We start from the raw sequence: 24,320 nt of genomic DNA on the forward strand, positions 1-24,320 counted from the left end.
TTGTACGAATGGGCAGTGTAACTCTGTCAATATCCTTAACCATTTGTGTATACACATAATAAAGTCTGCCCTCAGTGAAAACAGGTACTCTGACAAAGGGTCACTGTTCTCAAAACGTTAACACTGATTTTCTCTCGGCAGATGCTGCCAGTCCAGCTGAGGACCCCCAGCACTTTCTGTTTTTGTTTCAGACTTCCAACATCTGTAGTACTTTGCTTTTATTCTAGACTCCGCCCACACTTCAGGTTGAAAATTCTGAGCACAAAGAACAAAGAAAATTACAGCACAGGAACAGCTTAATAGAATTCTTTGAGGACGTGACAAAGTTGATTGATGAGGGAAAGGCTGCACTTCTCATATACATGGACTTCAGTAAGGCGTTTGATAAGGTTCCCCATGGCAGGCTGATGGAGACAGTGAAGTCACATCGGGTCCAGGGTGTGCTAGCTAGATGGATAAAAAACTGGCTAGGCAACAGGAGACAGAGAGGCCCTCCAAGCCTGCGCCGATCAAGATCCTCTGTCTAACCTGTCATCTATTTTCTAACGGTCTGTGCCCATTTGCTCCCTGCCCATCCATATACCTGTCCAAATGTAGCTTAAAAGACACTAATGTGTCTGCATCTACCACCTCCGCTGGCAACGCGCTCCAGGCACCCACCACCCTCTGTGTAAAGAACTTTCCACGCATATCTCCCTTAAACTTTCCTCCTCTCACTTTGAACTCATGACCCCTAGTAATTGAGTCCCCCACTCTGGGTAAAAGCTTTTTGCTATCCACCCTGTCTATACCCGTCATGATTTTGTAGACCTCAATCAGGTCCCCCCTCAATCTTCGTCTTTCTAATGAAAATAATCCTAATCTACTCAACATCTCTTCATAGCTAGCACCCTCCATACCAGGCAACATCCTGGTGAACCTCCTCTGCACTCTCTCCAAAGCATCCACATCCTTTTGGTAATGTGACAACCAGAACTGTACGCAGTACTCCAAATGTGGCCGAACCAAAGTCCTATACAACTGCAACATGACCTGCCAACTCTTGTACTCAATACCCCGTCCAGTGAAGGAAAGCATGCCATATGCCTTCCTGACCACCCTATTGACCTGTGTTGTCACCTTCAGGGAACAATGGACCTGAACACCCAAATCTCTCTGTTCATCAATTTTCCCTAGGACTTTTCCATTTACTGTATAGTTCGCCCTTGAATTTGATCGTTCAAAATGCATCACCTCGCATTTGCTCGGATTGAACTCCATCTGCCATTTATCTGCCCAACTCTCCAGTCTATCTATATTCTGCTGTAATCTCTGACAGTCCCCTTCACTATCTGCTACTCCACCAATCTAGTGTCATCCGCAAACTTGCTGATCAGACTACCTACACCTTCCTCCAGATCATTTACGTATATCACAAACAACAGTGGTCCCAGCACAGATCCCTGTGGAACACCACTGGTCACAGGCCTCCAATTTGAGAAACTCCCTTCTACTACTACTCTCTGTCTCCTGTTGCCCAGCCAGTTTTTTAATCCATCTAGCTAGCTCACCCTGGACCCCATGTGACTTCACTGTCTCCATCAGCCTGCCATGGGGAACCTTATCAAACGCTTTACTGAAGTCCGTGTATATGAGAAGTACAGCCTTTCCCTCATCAATCAACTTTGTCACGTCCTCAAAGAATTCTATTAAGTTGGTAAGACATGACCTTCCCTGCACAAAACCATGTTGCCTATCACTGATAAGCCCATTTTCTTCCAAATGGGAATAGATCCTATCCCTCAGTATCTTCTCCAGTAGCTTCCCTACCACTGACGTCAGGCTCACTGGTCGATAATTATCTGGATTATCCTTGCTGCCCTTCTTAAACAAGGGGACAACAGTAACAAGCCTCCAGTCCTCTGGGACCTCACCTGTGTCTAAGGACACTGCAAAGATATCTGTTAAGGCCCCAGCTATTTCCTCTCTCACTTCCCTCGGTAGCCTGGGATAGATCCCATCCGGACCTGGGGACTTGTCCACCTTAATGTCTTTTAGGATACCCAACACTTCCTCCTTCCTTATGTCAACTTGGCCTAGAATAAGCAAACATCTATCCCTAACCTCAACATCTGTCATGTCCCTATCCTTGATGAATACCGATTCAAAGTACTCGTTAAGAATGTCACCCATTTTCTCTGACTCAGCGCATAACTTTCCTTCTTTGTCCTTAAGTGGGCCAATCCTTTCTCTACTTACCCTCTTGCTCTTTATATATGAATAAAAGTCTTTGGGATTTTCCTTAACCATGTTTGCCAGCAATATCTCACGTCCTCTCTTAGCCCTCTTAATGCCTCATTTCAGACTCGCTCTACATTCCCGATATTCTTACAAAACTTTGTCTGTCTTCAGTCGCCTAGATCTCATGTATGCTTCCTTTTTCCTCTTGGCTAGTCTCACAATTTCACCTGTCATCCATGGTTCCTTAATCTTGCCATTTATATTTCTCATTTTCACAGGAACATGTCTCTCCTGCAAGCTAATCAACCTCTCCGTAAAAGCCTCCCACATATCAAATGTGGATTTACCTTCAAACAGTTTCTCCTAATCTGCATTTCTCAGATCATGCCGAATCTTGGTATAGTCGGCCTTCCCCCAGTTTAGTACTTTTCCTTTAGGGCCACCCCCATCCTTGTCCATGAGTATTATAAAACTTACGCAATTGTGGTCGCTATTTCCAAAGTGGTCCCCTACTGTAATATCAACCACCTGGCTGGGTTCATTCCCCAGCACCAGGTCCAGTATGGTCCCTTCCCGAGTTGGACTACATACATTCTGCTTTAGAAAACCCTCCTGGACACACCTTACAAATTCTGCTTCATCTTGACCCCTAACACTGAGTGAATCCCAGTCAATGTTGGGAAAATTAAAATCTCCCATCACCACCACCCTGTTTCTCCTACACCTTTCCATTATCTGTTTACATATTTGTACCTCTATCTCACGCTCACTGTTGGGAGGCCTGTAGTACAGCCCCAGCATAGTTACTGCATCCTTCCTATTTCTGAGTTCTACCCATATTGCCTCACTGCTTGAGTCCTCCATGGGGCCCTCCTTCAGTACGGCTGTGATATCGTCTTTGACCAGTACTGCAACTCCTCCACCCCTTTTACCTCCCTCTCTATCCCACCTGAAGCATCGATATCCTGGGACAACTAGTTGCCAATCATGCCCTTCCCTCAACCAAGTCTCAGTAATGGCAATAACATCATACTTCCAGGTACCGATCCAAGCCTAAGCTCATCTGCCTTATCTACTACACTTCTCGCATTAAAACAAATGCACCTCAGACCACCTGTCCCTTTGTGTTCATCATCCACTCCCCGACTACTATTCTCTTTAGTCACACTGACTCCATTATCTAGTTCCCTACAGGCTTTTGTTACTACCTCTTTTCTGTCCAATATTTGGTTCCCATCCCCCTGCCACATTAGTTTAAGAGTAAAGCAGGAATTAACACAGGGTCAGTGTTGGAGCCCTCTGGCCAATTTGTCATTTTTCTTATGCATCTGCGTGCAAGTGATTGAACAGTGTAGGACAAGTCCCTTTGTTTAAAGAGTGTTGCTATGGAAGTAGTGACACATGAAGTTGCTACAACATGTTTGATCTTAACATAATTAGGCCCCCTGCTCCAATTCATTGTTCCGTTCATTGAAATTCCAATTTTTGTCCATCTCCTCTCATTTCTAAGATCCTGTACCTAGGTACCTTTGTACCTAAGATGGCATCACAAATGGCAACCTCGTAAATTTTTCACTATACTCATGTGAGTACATGTGAAAATAAGCCTAATTCTAAAAAATCGTGATGTCAAAGTCTTGTGTCCGAGCATGATCATGTCATGAAGTAATGTGAATAGTTTTGTTTTGGGGGCAGTTATGGATTGAATTTATTGAATAATAGGAGCTCAAACTGTAGGATGCATTTTCCATTTAACATTGTGCTCATTATGTTTGTTATAAAGACATTCTTAAGGATTATATCTAATATAACTCAATACTTCTTGCGCTGCCCCAGCCCTTCAAAGGAACGAGTTGGTCAGAGTTGAATTAGAATAACTTAAAGGCTATCTTGGGACTTTTTTATTCATTTAACTTCAGAGTTCAGGGAATCAATTCTGAGTTTTATATTCACATAGATACATTTTTGTTAACCAAGGTAGTAGGAAATATTGGTAAAAGGCAGGTATATGGAGTTAGGCCACAGATCAGCCATGGTCTCATTGAATGGTGGATCAGACTCAGAAGGCGTTTGGCCTTTCCTTTTAATCTTTCCACATTTACCTTGGCAAGCCACTTAAGAATATTGCATGTCTCTATATAGTCATCTCTCATTTTTCTGAATGCCAATGAACGCAATCCCAGCCTGCTCAACCTTTCCTCCTATCACAATCCCTCCATATGGTGCCAGCGAGTGAACCTTGTCTAGGCTATCTCCTTTAGAATAGCGGATAGCAAGTGTGAAACAGGCATGAGGAGAAATTACATCTCTGAAAGGATCGTGAATCTGTGGAATTCACTGCATCAGAATATGTGGATGCCAGGACGTTGAGTAAATATATGGAAGAGATAGGCAGATTTTTAATCAGTAATTGATGGAAGCATTGTGGAGAGAGGGCAGAAATTTGGAGTTGACACTGAGATGACTTCATCCATGAACATATTAAATGGAGCAGGCTCAATGGGTTAAATTACCTACTCCTGTTCTTCGTTCTTATGTACTTAAAAGGAACCCAGGCCCTGTCACAGTATTCCAGCTGTGGTGTAAAGAGTGTATTGTGTACTTTTAGCAAAACCTCTTTATTTTTATACTCCATTCCCTTTGAAATAAAGGTTCACATTACGGTTGCCTTCCCGATTACCATCTGAATTTAGATGCTTGCTTTTTATGAGTCATTCTCAAGGACTCACAAATTCTTCTGTTCTGTAGTCTCCTGCCATCACTTTCCATTTAAATATTAGTCAGCACCTCTATTCTTCCTACCGAAGTGCAAAACCTCATAGTTTCACATATGCCCATTTGCTCAGGCTGTCTATAGACTCTGCAAACTCTTTTGTCATTCTCACCACTTGCCTTTCCATCTATTTTTGTGCTATCCACAAACATGGTTGTAGTTCATTCACTTTGCTCAACCAAGTTGCTAATATATATTATCTGGTTACCGTTGCATCTTGAAAAACTTGAAATACTTAACTCTGTCTTCTGTTAACCAACACTTTTATCTATGTGAATATACTAGTTATAACACCATGGGTTCCTATCTTATTAAATACCCTAATGTGTGGTACCTTATCAAACATCTGCTGAAAATCTAAATGTACTTTTATATATATATATATATATATATATCCTCTGTTTGCCCTTTATCTATCCTACCTTTTACTTCCTCAAAAATTACTTGTTAATTTCTCAGGCATGGTTTCCCCTTTATAAAGCCATGCTGACTCTGCTTAAGCATGCTATTTATTTCTAAATACACTGCTATTACTTCCTTTATAATCACATTTTCCCAATAACAGATGTTAAGCTAATTGGCCGATAGTTAACTGTATTTGCCTCCTTCTCTTTCTAAACAAAGGTAATTTTTTAAACCCTCTGGGACTTTCCGGGAGTTTGGAAAATTACTAACAATGCAACCATTGTCTCTGTCACTACTTGTTTTAATATCCAAGAATGCATCCCATCAGGTCTTACCTGTCGTTAATGAAGCTCCTCATGGAGCAAAACATGTGGCTGATCTAGTGGAAGAAATGTGGCCCAGCAGCCTTTACTCACTTCATTCTTTAACTTTTATTTCTGCAAGTGTGCAGTTCCAATCATCTTGTTATCATAGAGTCCCTACTGTGTAGCAACAGGCCCTCCAGCCCAACAAGTCCACACCGACACTCAGAGAATACCACCCAGACTCATCCCCCTAATCTACACATCCCTGAGCCTTATGGGCATGGCCAATCCACCTAGCGTGCTCATCTTTGGATTGTGGGAGGAAACCGGAGCACCCAGAGGAAGCCCAGGCAGGTACGGGGAGAATGTGCAAACTCCACACAGACAGTCACCCAAAGGTGGAATCAAACCTGGGTGCCTGGAGCTGTGAATTGAGATGTTTTTTCTCTGCATGAGGAGCTAAGATGAGCCAAAATAACCTTTTGATAACAACTAGCTTGTGATTCTGTAATCAGAGATAATGGGAACTGCAGATGCTGGAGAATCCAAGGGCATAGGTCAGTCCGGGGATGACGGACAGGTCAAGGAGGCAGGATGAGGTTAGTAGGTAGGAAATGGAGGTGCGGCTTGAGGTGGGAGGAGGGGATAGGGGAGAGCAAGAACAGGTTGGGGAGGCGGGGATGAGCTGGGCTGGTTTTGGGGATGCAGTGGGGGGATTGCAACTCTCTTGTCAGGAACAGCAACTCATATTCCACTTGGGAACCCTGCAGCCCAATGGTATTAATGTGATTTCACCAGCTTCAAAATCTCCCCTCTCCCCCTGCATCCCAAAACCAGCCCAACTTGTCCCCGCCTCCCTAATCTGCCCTTCCTCTCACCTAACCCCTCCTCAAGCCGCACCTCCATTTCTTACCTACTAACCTCTACCCGCCCCCTTGACCTGTCCATCCTCCCCAGACTGACATATCCCCTCCCTACCTCCCCACCCATACCGTCCTCTCCACCTATCTTCTCCTCTACCCATCTTCGGTCTGCTTCCCCCTCTCTCGCTACTTATTTCAGAACCCTCTCCCTATCCCCCTTTTCTGATGAAGGGTCTAGGACCAAAACGTCAGCTTTTGTGCTCCTAAGATGCTGCTTGGCCTGCTGTGTTCATCCAGCTCCACATTTTGTTACCTGTGATTCTGTGAGTTGTTTTTTGATCAAGTGGTCAAAGGTATTACCAAGGATCTAGGCATAATGCTCCCCAGTGTCCTGGAACAATTTAAAATAATAAGTATACTGAACTTATTTTGCCAGCAATGAGGAGGTATGAAAGACAGAGCCAGATGAACTAGAGGAAGAACTCCATCTTAGGCATATGCTTCTCTCATGCATAGCTCTCGGTTGGGTGCATGCAATTGGTGGAATCTTCCTACAATCTCATGCCTCCTGAACAACACATCTGTCACTTATTATCTGTAATACAATATGCTATATTATGCAAAGCCAGAATATGCTTGGAGACTTTAGAAAGAGACTGTGGGTTAGCTATTACTGACTAATTTGGTGATTCACTGTGAGCTGAACTGAATGACATTTAAAAGAATCAAGAGAACAGAAATAAATGTTATTGTTGAATCCAAACTATAGACCAGTGAATCTCACACCGGTGGTTGGGAAGCTATTTGGAGAGAATTTTTAAGGATAGGATTTACGCACATTTGGAAAAGCATTGCCTAATTAGGGGGAGTCAGCACAGCTTTGTGCAGAGCAGGTCATGTCTTATTAAGTTGTTTGAAATTTTTGAAGACATGATGAAGGTAAAGCAGTGGGCGTTGTTTACATGGATTTTAGTAAGGCTTTCAACAAGGTCCCTCATGGTAGGCTCATCCAGAAGATTAAGATGCATGGGATTCACGGTGACTTGGTCGCTTCGTTTCAGAATTGGCTTGGCCATAGGAAACAAAGGGAATTCTCTCCTTGCCGATCTCCAGTCTTCAACATGCTCCAAACTCTTAACTACTTTCCTGTTCTGCTCTAAACTTTGTTCACCTATCAGTCAATTTTCCACTCGCTATCTCTCAATGCACTCAGTTCCAATTCCATCTGCACAGTACTGAATTGGCAATCACATATTCAAAAGCAACAAACAACTATTTATTTTAGTTAACACGGTGTAGAGCAGGATGAACACAACAGGCCAAGCAGCATCAGAGGAGCAGGAAAGCTGGCATTTCAGGTCGAGACCCTTCTTCAGAAATGGGGGAGGGTAAGGGATTCTGAAATAAATAGGGAGAGAGGAGGAGGCTGATAGAAGATGGATAAAGTAGAAGATAGGTGGAGGGGAGACAGACAGATCAAAGAGGCAGGGTTGGAGCCAATGCAGGTGAATGTCATTGCGGAGTTAGGGAGGGGTTAGTTCGGTCCAGGGAGGACGGACAGGTCAAGGGGGTGGGATGAAGTTGGTGGGTAGGAGATGGGGGTGGGGCTTGAGGTGGGAGGAATGGTTAGGGAGGCAGGAACTAGCTGGACTGGTTTTGGGATGCAGGAGGGGAGGGTAGATTTTGGAGCATGTGAAGCCCACATTGACGCCCTTGAGTTGCAGGGTTCCCAAGCGTAATATGAGATGCTATCCTGCAGCTTTCGGGTGGCATCATTGTGGCATTGCAGGAAGCCCAGGATGGACATGTCGTCCAAGGAGTGGGAGGAGGAATTGAAATGGTTTGCAACTGTGAGGTGTAGGTGTTTGTTGCAAACTGAACGTAGGTGTTCCACAAAGCGGTCTCCAAGCCTCTGCTTGGTTTCCCCAATGTAGAGGAGGCCACAACATGAAGAGCAGATACTGTATACCACATTAGCAGATGTGCAGATGAACATCTGTTTGATGTGTAAGGTCATCTTAGGGGCTGGGCTGGGCGTGAGGGGGGTGGTGTAGGGACAGGTGCAGCACTTGCATCAGTTGCAGGGAAACGTACGGGAGGTGGTGGGGCTGATATCCATTTCAAACCGACCGATTCCTACAACTACCTAGAATACACCTCCTCTCACCATTCTATCTGCCACAAGGCCATCCCCTAGTTGCAATTCCTTCGTCTCCACCACATCTGCTCCCAAGATGAGGCATTCCATTCCCGGACATCCCAGATGTCCTCATTTTTCAAGGACCGCAACTTGCCCTCCACAATGGTTGATAACGTCCTCGACCGCATCTCCCGCATTTCCCACAACTCATCCCTCACACACCCTAACCGCAATAGCAACCATAACAGAATCCTCCTCGTCCTCACATACCACCCCACCAACCTCTGAATCCAATGCATCATCTTCTGACGTTTCTGCCATCTGCAATCTGACCCCACTATCAAAGACATTTTTCCATCCCCACCCTTATCTGCTTTCAGGAGGGACCACTCTCTCCATGACTCCCTTGTCTGCTCCACACTCCCCTCCAGCCCCACCACGCCCGGCACTTTTCCCTGCAACTGCAGGAAGTGCTACACCTGTCCCTACATCTCCCCCCTCACCCCCATCCCAGGCCCTAAGAAGACCTTCCATATCAAACAGATGTTCACCTGCACATCTTCTGATGTGGTATACTGTATCCGCTGTTCCCGTTGTGGCCACCTCTACACTGGGGAAACCAAGCGGAGGCTTGAGGACCACTTTGTGGAACACCTACGCTCAGTTCACAACAAACAACTACACCTCCCAGTTGCGAACCATTTCAACTCCCCCTCCACTCCTTGGACAACATGCCCATCCTGGGCCTCGTGCAGTGCCACAATGATGCCACCCGAAGGTTGCAGGAACAGCATCTCATATTCCGCTTGGGAACCCTGCAGCCCCAGGGTATCAATGTGGACTTCACAAGCTTCAAAATCTCCCCTCCCCAGCCCAGCTAGTCCCTGCCTCCTGAACCATTCCTCCCACCTCAAGCCCCACCCCCATTTCCTAACCCCCAACCTCATCCCACCCCCTTGACCTGTCCATCCTTCATGGAGCAACCTATCCCTTCTCTAACTCCCCACTGATATTCACCTTCTTTAACTCTAACCACGCCTCTTTGACCTGCCTATCTCCTCTCCACCTATCTTCTCCTTTATCCATCTTCTATCCACCTCCCCCTCTCTCCCTATTTATTTCAGAATCCTCTTCCCCTCCCCTATTTCTGAAGAAGGATCTCGGCCCGAAACACCAGCCTTCCTGCTCCTCTGATGCTGCTTGGCCTGCCGTGTTCGTCCAGCTCTACACCTGGTTATCTCAGATTCTCCAGCATCGGCAGTTCCTATTATCTCTGCAATTATTTATTTTAGCTTCATATTTGAGATATATTTTATTGCATTTATATATTGGGCTATAACATTACTTTCTGCACTATTAAACAATGATAGATGGCAAGCTATATGAAAAATGAGATCCGTTTTTTATGTGCTGTATCTGTTTAGTCTATTTGTGCTTGAGTGCTTCAGTGTCTTGTGCTACTGTCCATTTCAATATGTTCACCTGTAAAACACATGGTATGTGTTTTATATTGAAAGCATTGTTTAATTAAAGAAGTCTCTTTCTTTCCCAAGAGGTAGTTACAGTCATACTGCAGGGCTCTATGACTCTATTACCATCACTTGAGGATCAGGCCTGGTTCAATGAAGAGTCCAGAAGGGCATGCAACAGTGCAAGATTTATTTTAAAAATAAGTTGTCAACTTGGTAAAGCTACAAAACAGAACTACTTGCATGTTCAACAGCACAAGCAGCAGCAATAAAAAGGAGCTAAGCAACTCCACAATGAATGGATTAGATCTAAACTCTGCAGAGCTGCCATATCCATTCATGAACAATGGTGGAAAACTCAACATCTCCCCGGAGGTGAAGGTTTCACAAATATCCCTTTTCTCAGTAATAGGAGCATCCATCCATGTATAAAAGAGAAGGCTGAGGCATTTGCTACAATCTTCATCCAGAAGGGCCAAGTGGATGATCCTCTCAGCCTCCTTCAGGGGTGCCAACCTCACCAATACCAGTCTTCAGCCAATTTGATTCACTCCACATGTTATTCTTTGAGACATTGGGAAATGCAAGGACTATGGGTCCTGACAAAATTCTGACAATAGTACTAAAGATGTTTGCAGGTCCGATGCCAATTCACTGTTGCTCTCTGTCAAAACAAGATTGCTTTTTAAGGGACTTTGTCATGCTTCTGAATAGCTTAAGGAAACCTTTAGTTTAAAGATATATTTAAGCAAAGAAATGAAAGGAGGGACAGTATTTAATGAAGGAAATAGTAGTCTCACACGTCAGGATAAGCCCTGCTTCATCTCTTTTAGGGAAGGCTAATTGAATTGCATGCCAAACAATGACAGCAGTGGTCCTACCTCAGGAGTTAGGACTATAGAGATGGAATCCCATCCCCGGCAGCAAATGCCTGAGTAATGCCAAAGGGAGTGATGGTAGCTGCTAGCAATCCACCTACAAAGAGTCCCAGGATCAATGAGGAAGCTAGGCAACAGCTGAGTGAGGGTCGGTTGGGGATTGTGCATAAGTGTGATGGAAGGTGAACATAGGAACAGGAATAGGCCATTCAGGCCATCAGATCTGTTTTCCATTCAATACAATCATGGCTGATCATCCACTTCAATGGCTTTTCCGAATACCATCCACAAATTACATTCCTTATTAATATTTAGAAATCTGTCTGTCTCTAATTTAGTTACACAGTGCCTAAACTACCATAGGTTTCTTGGGTAGAGTTTTGCACAGATTCATGCTGTCTGAGGGAAAACATTGCTCCTCATTTTGGTCCTAAATGTCTGCCCCCTTTATTTTGAAATTGTTTACTCTGGTTGCAGAATCCCCAACCAAGGAGTCATCTTACCTGCAGCAACCTACAGGGGAAGTGATGGCCGCGTGGTATTACTGCTGGACTGTTAATCCAGAAACCTAGCTAACGTTCTGGGGATAATGAAATGTGAGGCTGGATGAACACAGCAGGCCCAGCAGCATCTCAGGAGCACAAAAGCTGACGTTTCGGGCCTAGACCCTTCATCAGATCCAGCATCTGCGGTTCCCATTATCACTGACATTCTGGGAACCCAGGTTCAAATCTTGCCATGGCAGATGGTGGAAATTAAATTCAATAAACATCTGGAATTAAGAATCTAATGATGACCTGAATCCATTTTTGATTGTCAGGAAAAAAAACCCATCTGGTTCATTAGTGTGCCTTAGGGAAGGAAACTGCCATCCTTACCTGGTCTGGCGTACGTGTGATTCCAGCCCCACAGTAATGTGGTTGACTCTTACCCACCCTCTGGGCAATTAGGGATGGTCAATAAATGCTGTGTAACCAACAATGCCCTCATCCCACAAAGGAAAAGAAACTGAGTCTATCCTATTAAGTATTGTGTAGCTTTCAGTGAGATCACCCTCATTTTTCAAAACTTTAGAGAATATAGCCTTGATTTACCCAATCTCTCTTCATTGGATAATCCTGACATCCTAGGAACAAGTCTCGTGAATACCCACTGCACTCCTTTGATGGTGAGATTTGTCGCAGAATTGGACATGGATTTAGGCAAGACCCATCTCGGCATCAATCATCTCTCTCCATCTTATGCTTTTGAGAGGCAGCCTGGTGAGTTTCTCACTTGACAGAGACAAGTTGTCCATCAACCCATTACTTCACTCTTTATCTACGGTCGACACGATTGCTGTGTTTTTGTGATTGAAAGAATGTATAGTTGGTGTAAACTTTGTAATAATTCCTTAAAGACCATCTATTATACATGTGCTTTACTAATTTTCCCAATCCACCTCAGCCAATTTGCCTCTTCCTTAATAATTTTCTTTAATAAATGTTTTAACACCCAAGCTTCAGACTAAAATATTTCATTTCAAATGTAGTGTAAAACTCTATCATATTTTGATCATTTTATCCTACTACATGATTATTAAGTATCCCTTTTTCATTGCATAACACTAGATTCTCCTGGGATAGAGGAACTCCTGCATAGATGCCCTGGAGCTGAGATGACTGACCTCCTACCACTGTAGCCATCTTCCACTGTGCCAGGTATGACTCCAGCCAGTGGAGGGGCTCCCCTCAATTCTCATTGACTGCACCTACGATTACTGTATTGTCCACAGTGCATGCTTCTTTAACGTCCCAATTATCAACATGCACCGTACCATCATTACTGTTTGGTAAAGACAGCTCCTACCAACGTTTACGGCCCCTTGCTATTTCTTAGCTCCATTCAATCAGATTCCTTATTTTGATCTTCCGATCCATGATCTTCCCAACTCTTGTTATCATTTCAGCACCACCTCCGTTTCCTTTTCCTTTTTACCTGTCCTTACTAAATGTCAAAGATTCTTCTATATTCAGTTTCACATTTTGATCAGCCACAATGCCATTTACCTCTATTTGTGTCTTTAAATAATCTATTTTATTGACAATGCAGCATATATTCTGGTAGAATATCTTTAACTTTGTTTTCTTGATTTCATTCCACCAAGGACCCTTCAACAGCAACTTCCAAACCCCAAGCTCTAGCATCAAGAAGGACAAAGACAGCTGATGCATTGAAACCAACTTGTGAGGCCCCCTCCAAGCCACACCTCATCCTGGCTTGAAACAATATCACTGTTCCATTAGCATCTCTGTGTCAAAATCCTGACATTCGTTATTGAATATCACTGTGGGTGTCTCCAGGACAACTACGGATGAACAGAACATACTGCCCTGACAGTATTAACCAAAGCAATGAATGAATAAATAAATAATCCCATTGAGATTTACAACAAAGTGGAAAAGAAAGCTCAAAGATCTTCAGGAAATTAGCAGCGATAAAGGTTGAAAAGGAACTATACAATGTAAATCAGATGAAATCAGTGTAAATCAGATGAAATCAGTGTAAATCAGATGTCGGGCACAGAAATATTCTCTTAAATAAAACCCTGCAATATGACTGTAACTAGAAAGAAAGAGACTTCAGAGACTCCTATAATTAAATAGTGCTTTCATTATAAAATATATTCATGTGTTTTACAGGTGAGCATATAGAAATGGACAGTAGCATAGGACATTGAAGCACTTAAGCACAAATAGATTAAACAGATGCACGACATAAAATAACAGCTATCATTTTTCATATAGTTTGCCATCTATCATTCTTTTATTGCACCAAAAATAATGGTGTAGTCCAAACTGTAAATGCAATAAAATATATCCCAAATGTGAAGCTAAAATAAATAGTTGTTCGCTGCTTTTGAATATGTGATTGCCAATTCAATACTGTGCAGATGGAATTGGAACTGAATACATAGAGAGACAGAGAGTGGAAAATAGACTGATACGTGAACAAAGTTTACAGCAGAACGGGAAACTAGTTAAGAGTTTGGAGCATGTTGAAGTATACATAGAGTGGAGATCGACAAGGAAAGAAATGTAGCATTTAGTGTGATAGTTGTAGAGATGTACAGCATGGAAACAGACCCTTCGGTCCAACTCGCTCATTTACCAGCATTTGGCCTATATCCCTCTCAACCCTTCGTATTCATGTACCCATCTAGGTGTCTTTTTAATGTTGTAATTCTACCTGTGTCCACCACTTCCTCTGGCCATTCATTCCATATATACAACGCTGTCTGAATTGAAAAAATTGCACCTTAAGCTCCCTTTTAACTCTTTACCCCCTCACCTTAAAACTATGCCCTCGAGCTTTTGACTCCCTTATCCTCAGAATAGGCCTTGGCTACTTACCCTATCCATGCTCCTCATGATTTGATAAACCTGCATAAGGTCATCCCTCAGCCTCCAATGCTCCAAGGGAAATAGCCCCAGTCTTTTCAGCCTCTCCCTGTAGCTCAAATCTTCAACCCTGGCAACATCCTTGTAAATCTTTTCGAAACCCTTTCAAGTAAATTTAATTCTGCCTGAATCTTTGGTCTGATTGCATAAGGCATCGATCTAGCCTTGCAACATTTTGCTTGATTTTCATCTTTGATTTCCAATTCAACAGAGATCTTTTCCATGTTTCTCAGATCCCCATAAAAATAATGGCATGCTTCTTTTGAATTTGTATTAAGTCTCAGAATCTGACAAGCAATTTACTTGAACCCAGTTGAGTTTGATTTTTTTTCTAGTATGTTCCTCCCGACAAAACTAGCAGATTATTAATGCCCTCTTTATACCATGTAGATTGTCTTGCTAATCTTTAGTTTCAGAACTTTTACTGTATGCTATTCATATTTCTTTCTCAAACACTCTCATTCAATTGGCCCTTTTTTGCTGCAGTTTCTGCGTACATCTATGTTTTACCAACAATTTGCTGCTGTGTGAGGTGTTTTTCCATACCAGTGGCAGTTTTGAGTCAGGGTTGGTGCTCATCTCTCAGCTGCCACTATTCCTCCTACTTCTTCATAAGCTTTGGAACCCGACATCTCTGGCTGTACCAGACTCCTCAGGAGGACAAGAGCATTCCTTCCCTACCAACCCCCACCCCTGCCCCGCCACACCCCCAACACAAAGTACCAAGAATGCAGAGATGATTATATCTACCTAAATTTTGTGAGATGAACAAAATAATAAATTTTCTATGTGTAGGAGTTTCGCGTCTCTTTATTATAAACGATTTAATAGCTAAGCACTTGGAAAACAGTGGCAAGATCAAACAGAGTCAGCATGGATTTATGAAAGGGATAAAGGGAAATCATGCTTGACAAATCTGTTAGAATTCTTTGTGGGTGTAACTCATTTAGATGATGAGGGGGGAGCCAGTGGATGTGGTTGATTTGGACTTTCAGAAGGCTTTCAACAAAGTCCCACATTAAAGGTTACTGCTTAAAATTAAATCTCATGGGATTGGGGTAGTGTATTGAGATTGACATAACTGGTCAACAAGTAACAAAGAATAAGAATAAATGGATCTTTTTTTCAAACAGCAGACAGTGACAAGTGGGGTCTCAACGCTTAGACCATATATATATATTCATGATTCAAAGGAAGGAATGAAATGCAATATCTCCAAATTTGCAGATGACTCAAAGCTGGATGAGAGTGTGAGTTGTGAGGAGGATGCAGAAATGATTCAGTGTCATTTGGACAAGGTAAGTGACTGAGCAAATATATGGCAGATACAGTATAATATGCATAAATGTCAGTTTGACTATGTTCACACCAACATGAATACAGATTGCAGCCGAGGAGAGCTGAGGTAGGAATAGAGGCAGACAATGTTGCTGGCACAGAAATAAGCAATTTTGGAAATGGACAGAATGAGGGGTTTAAAAGCTCAGTTTTGAGTTAACAAGACACAAAAACTGCCAACTGACTGAGCCAAGGGAAATTAGAACCAGTTTTTAAAATCCAAAACCAGCTGCGTCATCACCAGGACTCAATGTTGGATAAGTGGTCTAACCGAACAGGGGCACTCTATGGCTGAATAGACTAGCACAAAGGTAAAGCTGGTTATCATTTGCATATTTTTGGAAACCAATCCATGTCCTAAGGATGGCATCATTGATATGGAGCAATAAGAACAGGAGGAGAAGGAAACTAAAAGTGGAATTCAGGAGAAGCAATTGGCAGAAATGCCCTTGCTGTGTTCAGTTGGTAAGAACAGAGTGGCAGAAGGGAAATCCATAATAACTATAATAGCATAAGAAATGGGAGTTGTAGCAGGCCAATGCTGTTCTGTTAATATCACAGCTCACGTTCCTTCTATTCTCAATCTTCCCATTGTCTTCTTATAGCTCTTGATTCCCTTCAATATCCAGAAACCGATTTACCTCTGCACTGAATATACTCAATGGCTGAATATTCCCTCTCTCTGAAGCAGAGAATTCTAAAGATTCACAACATTTTGAGTGACATATTCACTTCCTGTGATTTATTTACAAAGCCATCCAGGTTATTTGATGTAAATGTTTCTCAGTCTTTCACTTTTATTTTATTGTTTTATATTTTTGCTACTTTTGTATTATTGCTTTCAAAGTGAATAGCTTGAGACTGTCTCACAATGTAACTTATTTATATTCTTCTACAGCTGCTATTGTGTCCCCTCACTGTTTACTTTCCACCCAATTTTGTATCAGCAACGAATTTGGCCATTTTTTATTCAGTCCCCTCATTTACATCACTAATATAGATTGTAAATTGCCAAGGCCCGAGACCTGATTCTTGAGATACCTCACCAGCTATATCCCGCCAATGTAAAAATGTGTCATTTATTCCTGCACTCTTCTTAAATTAAGCACTTAACAGATTTCATTGCCTACCTGTGTCCTGTCAGCTGAGATTTCCAAATGAGAACATTCTATGGCAGTAAGAAGACATTGTGATCGTCCCCTGATTTACAAGGTCTTCCAGCTTTTACAGCCTGTTTGCGTGAGCTGGTACCATCCAGCCCATTGAAATAATAGATGCAATAAGGAGGAAACTCAAGGTCATAGAGTTTAAGAAAAGAAAACACCAAACAGGAATTTAAAAGTGAAATGGAGGAAAATGTGGTGCCAAAAAAAATCTGTTCATAAAACTGTAGTAGTTTTTTTTGCCAATTCAACTTATTCACAATAAGTACTGAAAAGGACTTTATGCAATAGACTTATTTTTAGTTTCCAAAAGGAGTTATGGATCGTTTTCAAGTCCATACTGAGTTATGACTGCAATGAAAAAGATGAGTACATTGAATCGATTCCATAAAGTCATCACAAATGCAAATGCTGCCTAGAAAGGATTCTTAACACTATCCTTTTGTGTAAGTGATCAATTTCTTTAGTCCATATAGCCTGTATTGTTGTTCATGAAGTCTAGGATCAGAGGGCATGGTAGGTAACTTTTCAAGACGGTTTACAGTGAGGGGCTCGTAGAGTTACACAGTGCAGAAAATGGTCTTTGACCCATCAAGTCTGCACTGACATAACTACCACGAAAAGTGCACTAATCCCAATTTCCTGCATTTGCCCCATATCCTTGAATATTTGCCCCATATTTGAAGTACTCATCCAAATATCGTTTTAAAGCTTGCAAGGTAAGCAGCCTCCACTACCTTCCCAGGCAGTAAATTGTGCAAGGGAAGCAAGGCTTGAGGGTGGCTGTCAGCACCCATCTCTTACCCCACCCATACCCTGATGACTCCCACATTGGAGAAGATCAATGTTCCCTCCCTAGTCCCTGTCAGAGCTATTTTCCTGGTCAGGAAAGCAACTAGTGTTCCCACCTGATAGGAAAGGGTTCAACGTGACTCCAGTGTGAATAGCTCCTTAATTAATGACCTCTAAACAGTCTCAGTTGCTGGTAGGATGTGGAGAGTGAGCTCCCCAGCACCACACATTCAATGCTCTTCCCATCCTCCCACCACTTTCCCGCCAGTTCTTATGGAAAATAAATTTCTACTTACAGTTGAATTACCCCCATGATTAAACGACTAACTGATACCCAGAATCATTTCACCACTGACTGTTACTAGTTCTAATGGTCAAGGGTGGGCAGCAGCGCATTCCACACGCCCAATACGCTCTGTGTAAAGAACATACCTCTGACCTCTCCCCTAAACCTTCCTCCAATCACCATAAAATTTTGCCCCATCTAATAGTCATTTCTGCCCTCAGAAAAAGTCTCTGGCTACCCACTCTATCCATGCACCTCATCATCTTGTACACCTCTATCAAGTTACCTCTCATCCTTCTTCGGTCCAATGAAAAATGCCCGAGCTCCCTCAGCCTTTCCTCATAAGACCTGCTCTCCAGTCCAGGCAGCACCCTGATAAATCTCCTCTGCACCCTCTCTAAAGCTTCCACGCCCTTTCTATAATGAGGCAACCAGAACTGAACGCAATATTCCAAGTGTGGTCTAACCAGGGTTTTATAGAGCTGCAGCATAATCTCGTGGTTCTCAAACTCAATTCCCCTGCCAATGAAAATCAACACATCATACGCCTTCTTTACAACCCTATCAACTTGGGTAGCAACTTTGAGGGATCTATGTCCTATTGTATGACTTTGTAAAGATCTGTCTGCTGACAAAGCAAAACAATCTACTGAAGATTCTTACACCTTCCTGGGTGTGTTAGTTGGCCACAGGAAGAATGTATAAAGGCTCCCAATCCCATACCCTTGTTCCTTCCTCATGCCCCATAACTTCTGGAGGATAAAGGTCACCATAAGATCCATGAGGTATGTATTTGAAAGCAGATGTCGCATGGGTTGAAGTTACAGTATTATTAACAATGCTTTCATATAAAATCACTCTAGCTATGGTGTTAAAAAGTTTAAACATACTTTAAAACAAATAGCAACTTAAATCATATAAAAGGGAATTTAATCCAATATAGAACATAGAACATAGAACATAGAACAGTACAGCACAGAACAGGCCCTTCAGCCCACAATGTTGTGCCGACCATTGATCCTCATGTATGCACCCTCAAATTTCTGTGACCATATGCATGTCCAGCAGTCTCTTAAATGACCCCAATGACCTTGCTTCCACAACTGCTGCTGGCAACGCATTCCATGCTCTCACAACTCTCTGCGTAAAGAACCTGCCTCTGACATCCCCTCTATACTTTCCACCAACCAGCTTAAAACTATGACCCCTCGTGCTAGCCATTTCTGCCCTGGGAAATAGTCTCTGGCTATCAACTCTATCTATGCCTCTCATTATCTTGTATACCTCAATTAAGTCACCTCTCCTCCTCCTTTTCTCCAATGAAAAGAGACCGAGCTCAGTCAACCTCTCTTCATAAGATAAGCCCTCCAGTCCAGGCAGCATCCTGGTAAACCTCCTCTGAACCCTCTCCAAAGCACACCAGTCAGTGTCACCCTATTTGGGTTCTATGAAATTGCTGAAATAATGATCAGAACCCACTTTATTGCTCAAATATGTCATGATATGGTGTAATAAAGTGTAGAGCTGGCTGAACACAGCAGGCCAGCGTGCATCAGAGGAGCAGGAAATCTGACGTGTCAGCTCTGGACCCTTCTTCGGAAGTTCTTAAGAACAGTCCAGACAAAACGTCAGCTTTCCTGCTCCCCTGATGCTGCCTGGCCTGCTGTGTTCATCCAGTTCTACATCTTGTTATCTCGGACTCCAGCATCGGCAGTTCCTACTATCCCTTATGATATGGTGTGATGTGATACCTGGATCAACCTCTGGCACCTTTTGTTTAATGTAGATGACTGCTAACAACCCTCATCCCACACTCATCCAAGGACCGTTTGATACTCTGTTGTGGAAGAATAATCATAAATAAGTCAAAGCGGAAGAGACTCTTGTCTTTCATAACAAATTGTGGGTTATTATGTCATAGTAACTAGATGGAGGCGACATTAACTCTGAGGCACATTACTATTGCTAACACGCATTAAAGAACACTTGTGTGTCTTCATCAATTCATTCTCCACCCAGAGGCTGTGTCATATCATCAGCCTGGCCAGACATCAGCATAGTGAAACCTTTAACTCATTTTACCTCATCTAAAACTTACTTTGTGAGTTTGATGATAGGGAATGGAGGTGGCATTTAGTCAGTTGGGGTGTGGCAATTGTTGAATACACCAACTTAACACTTCCACTCTGATTAAATCCATGACAGGAAGGCAGACGATTGCTTTCTAGCCTTGCAGTTATCTGAGGTCCTCAAGTGGGTGATTAATGCCCACTTAAGGACTTTATTTCACCAACACCAGTTTTAATCCAACTGTGGACAGAGATTTTTCATACAGAAATCCCGCAAGCAGATGAGGCATAGCTTGCAGTTTGGGGTCCCATTGGTCAAGGGACACAGCATAAGGGAAGGTATGACCTGCTGAGAGCCAATACCAGAAACTTCCATCCCCAGGGTCCTTGATCCTGAAGGGGGCTGGGCAATGCCCAGTTAAATAACTGAAATGGCAGGCCTTACTCACAAAGAGACAATGCAGGGCTCCCCCTGATGGGGATGACCCTACCACCATCAAATACTACCAGCATATTACAAAACTTCATGGAAAAATGATGAAACATAAAGACAACAAGACATTGCTGGAAAGAAGAAAGATAGTTCAAGAGGCCATTAGGCATGAGAAAATGGCAGTGATCTCATCCAAGAGTCAAAATGTTGTGAGTTCAAAGTGAACAGCACATAATCCAAACTGAAGCACAGTTTGGAACAGAGGGAATGCTGCATTGTCTGAGATACAGCCTTCTGTGCAAGTTGTAAATAGGTGGCCAATGCTTTTTGTGGATATCGAAGGAGCCAAAGCACAATTGAAGAAAAGCAGAGAAATCTTCACAGTGTTTTGGACAAGAGTTATTCCTCAATCAGTAGTTAAGACTAACAATCCAGTCATTTATTTCAATGCCATCAGTGGGAGCCTTCATTGTGCAACTTGACTGTCATACTTCCATACATTATAATTTCCAAATGGATATCCTCAAGTTGTGAAAAGGGATATTTTTGAAAATGAACAGAATTATATCGTACTAAAGCCAATTCAACAAAATTGCTTACACTGAACAGAACAGGGAATCCTTGAAAGATTCTATTCCAGGAGGGAAAAAATGCAATGCAATTCATACTCACAGTGTTGCAACATACTTTCAAGATTTAAATAAACATCGCTGACATACTGTTTCATTTAATAGCTTTCTGTTTGGACACTTGACCTGACCTATGCCCTAAAATTATTTGGGGTCAGATTATCATGAGCCACATTGGATAAGTTCATCAAAATCCAAAGAATTGATGTTTATGAAACTTATGGTAGAGAATGCGCAATGAAATTTCCTCTGAAACCACTGTTTTGTTTAATAGTACATATTTGAATTTAATTGTATTCTTACTTTTTCCTGCATATTCTGTTTTCTTCTAATGAAAACAAACTGCTGCCTAAAATTTAGAATTAAAGCTAGATGTAATTTAACTATGGTTCTCATTTGGAGGAGCTTTATGCCATGACACTAAAGACTATAGGAGCAAAATGACAATCCCTATACCCCAAAGAAAACATATGAAATGTGCATTAATGACTACCGTCCAGTGGCTCTGTCCACCTGAAGTGCTTTGAGAGGCTGGTAATGGCCCCCATCAATTCTAGTCTCACAGTCCGCCTTGATATCCTGCAGTGTGCGCACCAGCAAAACAGGTCCAGGTCGGGCGCCATTTCCCCTCGCCTTACACTCACCCCTGGGACATCTGGATATACAAGGACACCTATGTCAGGCTCTCACTCATTGACTACAGCTCTGCCTTGAACACCCCATAATCCCTACCAGACTAATCTCAAAACTCTGTGATCTCAGTCTCAGCTCCGCCCTTTGCAACTGGATCCTCACCTTCCTGACCCACAGACCATAATCGGTGAAGATAGCCACAGCAGCTCCTCCATGATTATTCAAAACACTGGAGCTCCTCAAGACTATGTTCTGAGCACCCTACTGCACTCCCAGTACACTCACATTTGTGTTGCCAAATTCCATATGATCTACAAGTTTGTTGACAACATCACTGTGGTATGATGCATATTCAACAACGATGAGTAGGAACACAGGAAGGAGTTGGAGTGTTCAGTGCCATGATGCAATAATAACAACCTCTCTCTCAATGTCAGCAGGAAGAAAGGGGGAGGACACACACCTATTCATTTTTTTTTCATAGAATCCCTAGTGTGCGGAAATAAGCCCTTTAGCCCATCAAGTCCATACAAACCCTCAAAACATCCCACCCAGACCTAACCCCCTAGAACCCACCTAATCTACAAATTCCTGAAAAACTACAGGCAACTTAGCATGGCCAATCAGCCTAGCCTGCACATCTTTGGACTGCAGGAGGAAGCTGGAGCACCCGGAGGAAACCCACGTAAACCCACGGGGAGAATGTGCAAACTCCACACAGAGAGTCATCTGAGGGTAGAATTGAACCCAGGTCCCTAGTGCTGTGAGGCAGCAGTGCTAACCACTGAGCCACTGTGCCACCCTTCTACAGCACAGAGCGCAGATGGAGAGGGTTGAGAGTGTCAAGTTCCTAGGAGTGACAATCTGTCCTAAAGCTCCCACGTAGATGCAACAGCCAAGAAGGCATAACAATGCCTCTTCTTCCTCAGGCAACTTAGGGAATTCGGCATGTCCCTAAGGACTGTCACCAACTTTTACAGATGCACCATGGAAAGCATTCTTTCCAGGTGCATATTGGCTTGGTATGGCAACTGCTCCAACCAGGACTGTAAGAAACTACAGAAGATGGTGATCACAGCCCAGACCATCAGGGAAGCCACCCACCCAACCACGGACTCCAGTTATGCTTGTCATTGCCATAGGCTGCCAAAGTCATCAAAGACCTCTCCCATCCCAGTCATGCTCCCATACAACCTCTTCCATCAGGCAAAAGATGCAGAAGATTGTAGACGTGCACCAACAGGGTCAAACAACACTTTCTTCTCTGCTGTTATTTGACTGCTGCATGGACCTCTCTAACTTCAAATAGTGTTAATCTTGTTTTTTTTACACAATCAGTCGAAAGCTCATCTCCATATCTTTCTCTTTCCCATTAAACTCTCCATTTGTTTTTGTTTCTTATATGTAGGGATCTTTTCTTATAGTTACCATGCAGAATTTTTTCTTACTTTTCTCTAATTTCCGGTTAAATTATGAGAATGGATATATTCCTCTTACTCCAACATTGAGGTGTTATTAAGTTAAGGTATTAAAATCTTAATGGTTGTCAACAGAGTAGATACAGAGAAATGATTTTCTATGCTAAGAAATCTAAAACAATGCAACCTAATCCTACAGTTGGAGGTAGGCCATTCAGACTAAAATCAGGAAATAATTTACCACGTAAAAAGCAATGTAAATTTGGAACTCCTTTCCTGAAAGCTGTGGAATTAGGTTGAACTAAAACCTTCAAAATTGAACTCACTAATTCTTGTTAGATAAGGGGGCAATAGCAATTATGTACCAAAATGGAGGTAAATAGGGTGGAGAGACAAATCAATCATTGAATGACAGAACAAGTTCCAAGAATTGAAAAACCAAAGAACTGCAGATGCTGGAAATCAAAAACAGAAGCAGAAATTGCTGGAAAAACTAAGCAGGTCTAGCAACATCTGTGCAGAGTTAATGTTTCAAGTCCACAGACCCTTCTTCAGAACTTTTGAGATTTTCCAGTGATTTCGGTGTTGTTTCAAGGAATTGAATGGTCTGTTCCTGTTCCAAGATTGCTATAAATTCTTTAGCCTGGACTCTTCTCCCTAAAGGCAAGATCTTGTAAACAGTAATTACATCTATAACCAGTCCATCTCTCTTTTAAGTGATTTGGTCGAGCAGGACACCCAGTGAACACACAGCTTCTTTCTAAAGTAGAACAATGAAAACTTTAAATTTGATTAGGTAGAGGCAACCATGATGATAACAAGCCTTGTTTATAACTAAATAAGATTTCATATGATCCAATTAAAATCAGCCTTTAAAAAGATTGTGATTTTTAAAAAATACTATTGTTGAAAGTTGACTACACCCAGGTATCTTTGTTCTCATTGATGTTATTGTTTTGGGGTGATTGGACAGCCAAGAACAAACTTGTGAATATGGAATTACGGCGATATTCCTGGCCTAGACTTCCAGAAGGTATGCAACAAGATGTTGCATGAAAGATTGATC

The 24,320-nt window shown here is 42.5% G+C and overlaps 1 long non-coding RNA gene across 2 annotated transcripts in view; it reads left to right on the top strand.

Moving 5' to 3' along the window:
• LOC125456743 (uncharacterized) overlaps nucleotides 1-15,221 on the top strand; it is a 102,826-nt gene extending 87,605 nt beyond the window's left edge. For both annotated transcript variants that reach the window (XR_009446217.1, XR_007248505.2), the window contains exons 2-4: nucleotides 12,184-12,315; nucleotides 12,664-12,753; nucleotides 13,200-15,221. This is a non-coding gene — a long non-coding RNA (uncharacterized LOC125456743). The remainder of the gene's footprint in view (nucleotides 1-12,183; nucleotides 12,316-12,663; nucleotides 12,754-13,199) is intronic.
• Nucleotides 15,222-24,320: the final 9,099 nt, after the last annotated feature.

The sequence above is a fragment of the Stegostoma tigrinum genome, chromosome 1 (assembly GCF_030684315.1).
Source record: "Stegostoma tigrinum isolate sSteTig4 chromosome 1, sSteTig4.hap1, whole genome shotgun sequence".
Lineage (NCBI taxonomy): Eukaryota > Metazoa > Chordata > Chondrichthyes > Orectolobiformes > Stegostomatidae > Stegostoma > Stegostoma tigrinum.